The sequence below is a fragment of the Suricata suricatta genome, chromosome 14 (assembly GCF_006229205.1).
Source record: "Suricata suricatta isolate VVHF042 chromosome 14, meerkat_22Aug2017_6uvM2_HiC, whole genome shotgun sequence".
Taxonomy (NCBI): Eukaryota; Metazoa; Chordata; class Mammalia; order Carnivora; family Herpestidae; genus Suricata; species Suricata suricatta.
Genome location: NC_043713.1, coordinates 38107941 through 38120680, shown reverse-complemented (window position 1 = coordinate 38120680; position 12740 = coordinate 38107941).

The following is a 12740-nucleotide window of genomic DNA, read 5'->3' as shown; positions in this document are numbered from 1 at the left end:
TGGTCCCCCGCGAGCGGCCCCTCCGCGCGTTTTTCCTTGTGTAACCGAACTCCCTTTCCTCTACCTAAGAGGGAGGTGTGGGCACGAGTGAGTGTCTTAGCTACAGTACTTATTTCGAGAATCACAGGATCGCAGACTTCAACTGGAAGATAGGGAGGACTTCGTTTCTCACTCTCCAAAGGCGGTTTCTGGTATCCTCATGATCGTTTCTATCAAAGGGAAGCCTTCCGCCGTGTTTCCTTGCCCCTTGGTACAGTACAAGAAAGACTAAGTGACAAGCTCCGTTTGCTTTGGTTGTTGCTTCTAAGGTGACTTTAGTATAGAAAAACCTGCACAAACTGTTAGGGACGAAAGGCAAACTTTTTATGTCCGGAGGTTGAGGTGGGGAAAGCAATGAATTCAAGCCATAAGGGTCTATTTCTAATAAGAACCAATTTTTGAAGTGCAGTCCATCTCACAAAGTATAAAATATTTGTTTCCTCTTCAGTGAATATAAATACTGTGACCTGAAATAGCCTTTTAGAGGCACTAGGGCATCACCAACTAGCCCTCTTGGATGAAATCAACCACTAGATGATAAACTACAGATGGTGTAAAACATACCATCAGGATAAGAATTAGTATTCTTACACAGACAAATCATAATTCCAGGCAACACTGGGAACCGGCAAAGGCCTGACAAGGTTAAGTGATCAAAATCTATTACTTTAAGAGGCAATTCAATTAATAATCCTTTGCTGTGGTGGGAAATCTGCAAGGCCATACCTGGAAGAAGATCATTCAAGCCTTGATGTAAAAGAGGAAGAAATAACAAGCAACTTAGAGGTCTTAATCCTAAATTAATGTATGCAGAAGCAGAGCTCTTTTTGTAATAAAAAAAATAGATTCCAGAATGCATTCTCTACTTTTCCATATTCTTCCATTAATTATTTAAATTTGACATGTTAACAATACAATGTTAAATTTAAATCAAATGAATCATTTGCATACAGTAATATATATTCATGAGAGTTCAAAGTATCTATGTGAATATATTAAAACAATAGATAGATTTTTCTCCCAGAACCACACTTTGCCTACTAGAAACTTCATTTTTGACAATTTTCTCTTAATTGGTTAGAACTCATTGATAATTGCTGTATGTATATTGGGATAGACAGAATTCTGAGATGAATCCCAAGGACCCTACCTCCTGGTATGCATGACCTGCCTAGTCCTCTGGACTTTAAATATGATGGATTTTATTCTTTTCATTAGCTCCCTATCTGATACAATTGATTTTAACAAGGGAGATGATCCAGGGTGATTTGAACCTAATTGAGTGAACTATTCAAAGGAACTGGCCTTGGGTCATGATCCCAATGTTTGTGAGTTTGAGCCTCACGTCAGGCTCTGTGCAGACAGTTCAGAGACTGGAGCCTGCTTCAGATTCTGTGTCTCCTCTTTCTGCCCCATCCCATTCATGCTCTGTCTCCCTCCCCCTCCTCTCTCAAAAATAAATAAACATTTAAACATTTTTAAAAATAAGATAAAAATAAAAGGAACTGTCCTCTCCCTGGGGTCAGAGATTGGGAACATCAGAAGGATCTGACAACTGGCATGTTCTCCATTGTCAGCTTCGCAGATTGAGGGACCATGTGGCCAGGCGCTCAGGCAGCCTCTCAGAGCTGAGAATGGCCCCTGCTGACCATCAGCGAGAAAATGGGAACCTCAGTGCTACAGCTTCAAGGGGCTGCATTCTCCCAGCAATCTGAGTAGACCTGGAAGAGGACTGTGCTCCAAATGAGAAAGCATCCTGCCAACACCTTGATTTGGGCCTGTAAATCCTTGAGCAGGCCACCCAGGCGTCTTCTCTTGGGCTTCAGACCTACAGAATTATTAGCTAATGAATGGTTTTACACTTGGGGCAAATTGAAATAGAAAACTAAATAGAAAACTAAAACACCTATTAACTTTGAATAAATGAAAGTGAGATTTTTTAAATACAGGAATATCTCAGTAACTCAGGGTAGGATTGTAGCAGAAACTCAAATAAGACAGCAATCAGACACTGTAAAATTAAATCGATGCCAGATCAATTATAAATAATAACCCATCATATTAGCAAAGAGAAAAACAGATTTCCTACAAAGTAGAACAAACAGAAATAGCAGATTTTTCTATAGCAACAAGAAAAGATAAAGATCAGAATGATATATCAACAGTACACAGAGGAAATAGAAATACATTCCCTGCAAAACTATCATTCAAGAATGAAAGCAATGAAAACCATATTTTGAAATAGCAAAAGTTTACCATTAGCAGACCCATACTGGATGATGTACTTTAGGAAGAAAAAAATAGTAAAGGTATTGTGAAGGTATAGGGTTAAATCTAAACAGTCTTCAATTGTATGAAAACCTCTCAACTATAAACTTGTCCTCCAGTTGCTCATGGCTTTCTCTTCCTAATAAGCCTTTATTCAATTAGTCTTTAAGATCTGTGCATGTAACTCTGACACTATTTGACCATTTCAAGAACTAGATTTAACAAGGGAGTGTTTGGGGGCCCCCTTTTTAACTTACACCAGAACTCTTTAGAGCTGCTTTTATATTAAATAAATGCATTACCACACCTGCCATAGAGAATTAGCTGAATCCTATTTATTGATGATAATGATGTGTTAAGATGGACTAGCAGGGTCCTCAGTAGACAATTGGAACTGGTATTTAATTATATCTGAAAAAGAGCCATGATATCAATTTCTCTAAATTAAAAATTATTGTGTTTGGCAAGACATTCTCCAAAATTCAATTTGCTTACATCAAATTACTTTTTACAGCAGCTTGATTCAGTTTTATATTGTAAGTAATTCACACTGATGTACAATGAGAAAGTAAGAAGTTCAAAGAGAACATTACCAACGTGTTTCTTTAATGACATATGGTTTAAAACATTTTAAAACCAAAACCATTTTGCTCCATCACCAGTGGTGTAGAATTTGGAAACAATCTTACACCTATTCATGTGCTAAAGATTACCATTGCAGCTTTCTAAAGTAAACCTTCAGTGCTTCTAAATACTAAACATTCCTACAGACACCCCTGTTGTCACCCTGTGTGAGGTTTTGGTCATATATTCAGGCAAGCACCCTCTGCATTTTCATCACAAGTTTCCATTAATCTCACCTACTTGTCATAATGCATATGGATCTGCTTTCAATCCATGTGTTTTATAGAATATATACAATCCAATACTTCATCAGAGAATACAACCTCAAACTCTCTCTGGGCAGTTTTATCAAAGTTTGCTTGAAAGGACACAGATATTTACAGAGTATATGTTGTTTTAAAGATGCCAAGTGCAAAGCCTTTTCTGTGTGATTTCACATATTTTCCTGAACCAGATACAACCAACATCAAGTTACCTATTTGAACATTATTAGCTTCTCATGTAACGAAGTCATTTTACAGTTAGCATTACTCTTTTAAATTTTATCAAAGGGCACCTTGATTAAAAAGATATATGAAATGTACCACTACATTAATGGTAGATAATACAGCCTGTCATATCACTCAATGGATCTCTCCAAAATGATGGGTAGAAACTTAATGTGTGTACACGAGAGAGAAAGAGAGCTTTAGTGGGGTATCAGGAGAGACCTGACAGCCAATTGTTTAACCCCAGAAATGAGTGCAAACCATGTATGTATAAATTATGAGATGTATATCATTATTCAGTTTCTCCTTTTCTTTCAACAGACATGAAGCCTGATGATAACAACCATGTTAGCCCTTTGGTCCTCATTTTCTACTGCAGTTTACATTGCATTAGCATTCATTATATATTGTGTTGTACATGACTTTAAGTTTGTTGTAAGAAAAAGTTAGTTATGTAAACATAAAGCAAAATGAGTACGAAGGGAATGCTTAAAAAAGATATAGCTTGTAAAATTCATGTAATTTAATAAGCTATCAGCACAAATTTCTAAAGTATTTGGGGGAAATTATAATTTTTTTTAATTTTTTAAGTTTTATTTATTTATTTTGAGAGGAAGAGAGAGAGAGAGAGAGAAAACGCAAGCTGGGGAGGGGCACGGGGAGGAGAAAGAATCCCAAGCAGGCTCCACGTGGTCAGTGTGCAACCAAAGTGGAGCTTAAACTTTATGATCTGAACCAAAATCAAGAGTAGATGCTTAACGGACTGAGCCACCCAGACACCCTTTAAGTTACTAAAGGGTGTTTTCTAAGACAGCCATGATTTCATATGATCCAAAGCACTGTCTTAGCAAATTTAGATATTGCCTATATGACAGTATTGACTATTGTATTGAATTTAGTGGCTAGAATTGAACAGTGAAAAGTACCAGACTTGCAGTCTGCTAAAGGCATAATTCTCACATCTCCAACCTCTCATGGAAACAGACCTAAGCAGCATAATAAAGAATCAGTGGCTTGGGCATATCACTAGTGCCAGGATTGGGGTCCCAGTTGCCCACACATAACAGCCCTATTAGGGGCAGCCACTAATCTAGGTTTGATCATCTTTACTTCCTTTGAGTTTTCCTTTCCTCTCCCAAGGGATAACTTCTAGTCAGTCTTGTGCTGAAAAACTTTGTTCCATTGCCAAAGCAAGTCACTTAAACATGAGATGGATGGATGGATAGGCAGATCCATACATAAATACAGAACATGAGCAGGTATCCTGAATTACCTCTTGCTGGAAGAAACCAATGAGGAGGGGGAAAAAACCATCTCTTTGCTCATGGCTTTGTCTATGATCACTGGAATCATCACTTGCTAATTTCTGTTTATTCACTGATGTTTCACTTTTCCTGAGAAAGTTCTAGATAACAAATTGCAATATTTATCCTATCGTTTATTTATTGAACACTGCCACAAGCCAGGTTCTGCACTTTCCTGTTCTCAGATCTACCTTTTGGAAAGATTATCCTCTCTTTCTTAAATGAAACTGGGGGGGCGTCTGGCTGGCTCAGTCAGTAGAGCACACACTCTTGATCTCTGGGCCAGGAGTTCAAGCCCCACATTTGGCATAGAGCCTACTTTAAAAAAAAAAATACAGGAGTGCCTGGGTGGCTCAGTTAAGCACCCAGGTCTTGATTTTGGCTCAGATTATGATCCTGGGATCGTGGGATGGGGCCCCATGTCAGGCTTGACGCTGAGCATGGGTCTGCTTAGGATTCTCTCTCTCTCTCTCTCTCTCTCTCTCTCTGCCCCTCTACACTGACCAGGTACTTCCTCTGTCTCCCTAAAATGAAATAAAATGTAAAACAAACAAAATAAAGAGCTGATATTTAGAACAGGTTACATGACTTGCCCAGAGACACAATTAGTAATTAGTGGAGTAATATTCAAACAAAATTGTAACTAAAATCAGTGCTCATCGCAACACACTACTGATTGAGACCATTTTATAGGAATATATAAAACTCATCCCCAAATAGGTAATTATTATTTCTTCCACATATTTACTGTGAATGTTTCACATATTTCACAGCAAATTATCTGGTCCTGTCATCATGAGGAGATGAAGGATGAGAGTCAGAAAGAAGAGAACAGGTTTTCCTTACTTGGTAACCTGTCAGGTAATTGATGGAATACTCAAATGAGGACACTGAGGAAAACTTATTGGAAGTAAATTTAAATTAGTCATAAATGTATACTGAAAACTCTAGGATGACCTTTAAAAATGTTTTTAAGGATTGCATTTTATATCATAAAAGAGAAAAAGGAATCATACAAAATGCTCAGGTAAAACCAAAATGTGACATAATCAAAGGGGAACTTAAAAAAAAAAAAAGAATGAAGAACAAATTAAGCAAATTGAAAACCGACACTCCCTGACTTCAAGGACATAATAATTATAATAATCGGGACAGTGTCATATTAGTGAAAGAATTAAAGGATAGATCAAAGGTATAGAATAGAGAGCATATAGACATAGACCCAAACAAATGGAGTCAATTAATCTTTGACAAAGAAACAAAAGCAACTCTAGTCTTTTCAACAAATGGTCCTGGAACTACTAGACATCCTCAACCAAAAATAAATAAATAAATCCAATTGTTTGCCTTAGACTTTCACAATAAATTAGCTTAAAATTAATCATAGACCAAAATGACTATTTTTATTTTTTAATTTTTTTGAGTGATGACTTTTTTAGATACAACACAAAAGCTTGATCCATGAAAGACAAAACTGTTAAGTTGTACTTCATTAAAATTAAAACCATCTGTTCTTCAAAAGATTCTGTTAAAAGAATGAATATTCAAGTCACAGACTGGAAGAAAATACTTTCAAAACATATCCAGTAAAGGGATTATATCCAAAATATACAAAGAACTGTTAAAACTCAAAAACAAGGAAACAAGTGACTCATTTGAAAAAAAAGGCCAAAAGATACAGGTGTGATACCTGTGAAAGGAGAGTAGTGGCACCAGCCCCTGGCTGTTCTTTAGCTCTGACAATGTCTCAGCCAAGCCAATGGGGAGCTCCTGGGGGGGAGATTGTCCATTATAGGAGTCCCATGTTGGACGGAAATGGCCTGACTCTAGTATCAGTACCATACTACCACTTTCATGCTTAGTCATTGACTGGGAACAGCCCCCATGTGAATGCTATGAGGCATCCCTAAGTTGTATCTGCTAGAGGCTGCCTGTTCATTACTTATGGTATGACTTTTCTCACAGGGACATCTTAGAGGGACATGTCTAAAGGATAGAAAGGTGAAGTTTGACACATTGTTATGGCAGGAAGTGAAGGCATACTGCTATCTTCCAAGTGAATCTAACTTGTTTCTGATTATATTTACTGATAGGAATTTTAAAAAGGAGGATTTGTTAAGTCTATAGTTGTATAGCATGGACTACGGGATCTACTAATTTGTTACAGTGAAGAGTCCACATCTGGAACCCCAGCTGCACATCACCAACTGAATTTTCAGCAACCCTACAGTCATTCTCAGGATCTGGGTGTGTGCACAAAAGTGGTGATGGGATAGGGTTCAGTACCTTATTTTCTTCAAGTCTTTGATCATAGCACTACTCATTAAAATTCCCCAAGATGTGGCGTTATTACTTTTGGTTTACTTTCTCAGAAAGAGAATTAGCAACAAGGGCTTCTACTTGGCTTTTATACCATAATAACCCCTACTTCATGGGTCTCAGTGCCAATGTGGATATTCCACTAAATGTTAAGTATATACATTTGCACTAGACCTTCTAGAATTAGAGTAATAGTCACATGATTGGTGTGTGGTTACAATGAATCCAGCAGGAAGCATTTCCATGGTCTTTACTCTGACTAGTGTACTGTGGTGGCATTTTGAGTCTCTAGAGATTAGCATCATTTCAGAAGCAAGGCCTAATAATGTCCAAAAGTTCTGGGTAAATTTCTTAATACATGTGGTAATGCCTCTTGGTCCTTCTGGGCAAAGTTTGGAGGAAGAGTCACAGACTATACTAGCAATACCTCAACTAGGGTATTTTATGTTTGGGAAGTGGCTGATATCTAAACGTTGGTAAAAGCATGTGAATTTCTTAAGGAGACCTGATTTTATTTTTTGCCCACTAGTTCTAGAGAGTTTCTGCCTATATTTGTCAAGGAGTATGTCATAGGGCACTCAACTGTTTTATTTTTAGATACCTCATAAGCAACTGGAAATCATCACAGTTGCCTATGAGATGTCTTCTGTGATTGTCACTCTGCTGATGCTGCTCATTGTGATCAGTGTCCTTAGGTTGTATCTGACAGTGAAGTGCATATACCTGGCTTCTACAAAAGAAAAAATGCTTCTGACATCAAGGGAAGTTCATTGAGATTTGGGTATTTGGGGGCTCAAATTCCATAACCTTGTCTGTGTCTGTCCAGTGTTTCTCTTTTTATTGCACAGTCTCTACTTCTCCATCAATGCCCTTAACTTAGCATAATACACTTGGAAATGCTAAGCACTAATTGACTCTGGATCCCTGCCTTCATTAGAGTCAAGCTGTAGGCTTGAGGTTTGCCATATTTTCCCTGAGACTTTAGGAGGTAAGGAGTTCCTTGAAAGCTAACATAGGAGCTTTCTCATTTTCCATTAATGTTCTGAGTTAGTATTGGGTCAACTGAAAAGTCAACAGACCACACAGCCTTTATATTCATTATCATTGCCACAGTGACAAGTTAACAAAGCCAGGTTATTTCTGAACACCTTACTCTCGATACCAGCTTCATCCCATGCCACTGGTAATAGCTTGAACTATGAGAATGCCATTGCATGACTCCTATTACTATATTTCTCTATACTGAGCAGTGCTCACTAGTGCTCCTTAGCTATGTGAGAAAACCAGTTTCAGAATCCCAATTCGAAGCTACACTTCCTAGGACCATTTATGCTATGAAACACCATAACAATCAAAGTATCAGCATAAAGAAGGCATTCTAAAGTGGTAATGTGGAGAGCTAATTAAAAGGATAATTTACAACATATAATTAAAGGTTTAAAGGAAACCAAATGACTGGTGAAAAAATCCTAGAAATAACATAAAAGTAGTTGTGGTGGCAACCACAGTCTAATGACATAAGGGGAAATAGAAACTAGCAGAACCACCCAAAGTCCTAAAATAGGATCATCTAACAAGGATTCTCACCTTCAGCAACCTAGTAGTGGGGAAAGTAGAAGAATAAGTACCTTGATGTCACTTTCTTCCTAACCTCCAGTTCCTTGCTGGTGTCTCCCATGAAGACCTAAAATCTAGAGGGCAAGGGTTCCAATTGATTGAATACAAATAACTGAGCCTTCTCAAATACAGAGCAAGGTGCTGAATGGTGCAGAAATGGGTGCAAAGGAGCAAATGAAAAGTATCCAGTAGAGTGTAAAATGCCCTTATAGATCTCTAAGAAGGCATGCTGAACCAAACTGGCCCAGTGTAAACCTAGCCTCAAGATAAGGAATAATAGGAAATAGGAAATAACAAAATTTTCTGATATTCTGGGTAAGGATATAAAAGTAGAAGTTTATATGAGCTTCACTTTTGAGTTGAAATTCAGGAAGATCCTGAGCCTCAAAGAGAAGCCTCTTAAACCAACATGGTACAATGACATTGTAGAAATTGTGACACAGATATTCTATATGGAGATAGTCTGAGACAGCCCCCTAATGCCACAACTCAAGTGTCTCACAGCCACAGAAAGAGGAGGAAGAGCAACTGAAATTTTTCTATGCTCACCACCCTCCTTGAGGAGATTGTGGGAAGTCTGAGATGGCTGAAAGAAACGGAAAAGCCCTCCAAATAATCATAAGTGTATATAGCCGACCTTAAATGTGGCCTCAGATGCCAGTGTGACTAAATGCTAAGTGTCAAAGACCTGATGCACTCTGTCTCAGTTGGGCAGCATAGGACAGAAGATAAGTCGCACCCATCAATGACCAGTTGTTAGATACTACAATGGGAAGAAGAGTCTTTGGTCTACTCTAATTTGACAGAGTACAACTGAAATGAAAAATATTGGAATGTCAGCTAACTCGAAATTAATTAGAATCAGTTATTAACCATCAATTAAAATGGGTTTTCAAAGTAGAGGTTTTTCAGTTGACAACTAAAAGTTACATTTGCCACCTGAATGTATGATTGGAGAATTCCTACCAGAAAGCTTTAAACACACACACACACACACACACACACACACACACACACACACACATACATACACATGTAGTATAGCCACATAATGTGCTCCATTAAACATAATTTGAGCAAAATTTTAGATCAAGGTGAACAGATAGTTTTCTATATCCACAATTCTGTGACGATTACCATCAGACATTTCATTTTAATTCCAACAAAATATTTTACCCAAATGGCCCACTGGGCTAATCAGCACCACTCTGCACACAAAGTGTGCAAATTTTCTCTTCACATATTTCTGTGAAAAAAGTTATATTTCTGAAGCAGCAAGTACATTTGTAGTTATTTTCTTTTACTTGAATCTGAGACTAATTCTAATTGATTATACTTAAAATTTATAAATTTTACAAGAGGAATAGCACAGTTATTATCCCTAATGAAGCCCCTGTGGTGTGTCAGCCCAACGAGTGACTATTACTCCATGTCTTATTTGGCCTTCGCAATTTCCCTCTGTCACGACATGCCATTGTTAATTATAATCTAGAAATCTTATTAAGTTTATGTGTGTGCATTGCCTTGGAGTCTTCAGAATTTAGTCATAACTTCTAAAACAAAAATGTCCATTTTAAGAAAACTCTACCTTCTGTTAGAGTTTAATAAGTTTGAAATATAAAACTAATATTCTTCCTGCTTTTCAAGATATAATGATGAAAATTTCTAACTGATAGTCATCTATGCTCCAAATGAACACAACATATGCCAGATTTCAGTCTCAAGACAATTTTTATGACCAAGTCCCCAGATTCTAAGAAGAAATTTTTATAGTTCAAATATTGTTACTTCTTTAGTGCACATATAATAGTGTCAGGGCTTTTGTCAAACTAATTATTTTGGTTAATAATTTGGAAACTCAGAAATGATTCTTGATTTTAATGTCATAAAACCTATTAAAATGTTTTTTATATTTTCTGTCTTATTAAATTTATCTGCTTTAAGAACTAGTTTTCATTGATGCACCTAGCCAAAAATACACACTAATGAAAAGTAGCCTTGCTTCCAAGGCTACATAGCCTAATAGCCTCATAACATGTAGAGCTGTCAAATCACTAGGTTGTACACCTGAAACTAAAGTAACATTGTGTATCAACTACACTAAAAAGAAAAAAGTAAAAAAACAGTTATATCAAGAAGATTAATATTCTCCTTGTTTTATCATAAAAAGTAAGGGATCTCCCCATTTACTTAAGTAGTTTGTATTTAGCTATTGCTCTTTGGGCATTCTTAAATTCTTAGCTGCTCATTTTATTGATTAGCAACCTCATTCAGGAGGAAGAATGAAGTACGGAAAACACGACACTTACTGAATATTACATATTTGACACTGTTCTAAGTGCTTTACATCATTAATTTATTTAATTATCACAATAATTCTCTGGAGCAGTTACTTTTACAGGTGACTAAACAAAGGTAAACTTCCACAAGATATCACAACCAGTAGGTGGTAAAGACAGTAGTCAAGTCCAGACAGCCAAATTACAGAGTTACACTCTTAGCCACTTTGCTGCACCACCTCCCATATGAGAAAACACAGGAAAATTGCACAGACCATCACACAGTCTCCTATTTTCTGAGTACAATTTATGTAATCAAATCCCATGACCTCTCTCACCTACTTCTACTTTCTTCCCACTGCAGACCTCCATGCATCTCCACTCCCACCACTTTCCATAGAAGTCTTTCTAGCTCCAGGAACATATAAACAGGATAGTAAATTCCAGGATGGCTTTAATTCTGCTTGATAAGGGTCAGACCTTTTCCCCTACAGAGTTTTCACCTCTGGGAAATGAGAGCCATGTTCCAGTTGACACATGAAAAATAAGGAAGGTTAATAGGTTAACAAAAACAGGTTGTGGAATCCAATTTTGAAAAGAACAAATAGCTGAGGAGGTTAGATGTTTGTATCACCTAGTACTGATCTTTCAAATATACCATAGGAAAATAAAGAATGTAACTAAACAAATATATGCATATTGCTGTACTCAGACTTTTCTCATTCAGAGATCTTGAATTTCTACCATGCCACAGAACTTTAATTTACTCTCCTGAAATTATTAATGACAACATTAGGCATCCTACAGCAACTCTTTTTAGTTAAAAGAGTTTTAGCAATTATATGTAAGTCATTAGCATTGGTTTACAGCTAAATGTATTAACTCATGAAATTACTTTAACTCTTAGGTTTAAAATAATTTATATTATTTAATAGGTAGCTGAAAATGAGAAATAATTTTCACAAAGTAGTCTGCATCAAAGACTATTTGTGGAAAAAGTATTTATTAGAAAAACTATCCACACATTGAGCCATTTATTCATTAATTCAGCAAATGTTTATTGAGCACCTAGCTATTTGCCAAATATTTTTATTGCAGTAAACAAAACATAAAATTCCTGCCCTGATAGAGCTTACATTCTAGGGTGGGAGGCAGATAATTCATCCATATGCAAGTGTACATATAATATCAGGAGCAAGAAGAAAGTGAAGAGAGGTAAAAAGGATAGAGTACCGAGGGTGTTATTTTAGGTCTGTTGCATTGAACGGTCTTGTGGGTAAGGTGTCATTTGAAGACAGACTAAATGAAATGAGAAAGCAAATCAATGAAGCTGCTTGGGGAAGAGTGTCTATGACAAAAGAAACCACAAATGCCAAGGCTCATGGAGAGGAGAATGAGGTGTTTCTGCTATGTCTTATATATTTATACTAGTGGTGGAGGGTAAAACTTATTTCTGCGAAAATATGGGCTTAAAGGGGATTTAAGATTCGGAGATCGTGTGATATCTGTCCAACTGTGAAACCAGAGAATGTATCAGTCATTGGTATGCCAAACTGGTATGACCCAGGCAAAGTAGCCAAGCATGACTGGAGGCCACGACCATGAATATTTAAAGTGTGCAAAAACAATAAATTGGAGATCATTTGGCAACGCTTAGTAGCAGAACAGAGCTGGCAAGAGCTGAAAGAGTACTGGATGAAATGAAGTTCTAAGAGCATGGGGCAGCCGCTAAGTGGGCTAGGGGGACAGTGCAGCCCACATGGGTGAGAGCTACAGAAGGTTGAGGGTGCACCTCGTTGGGT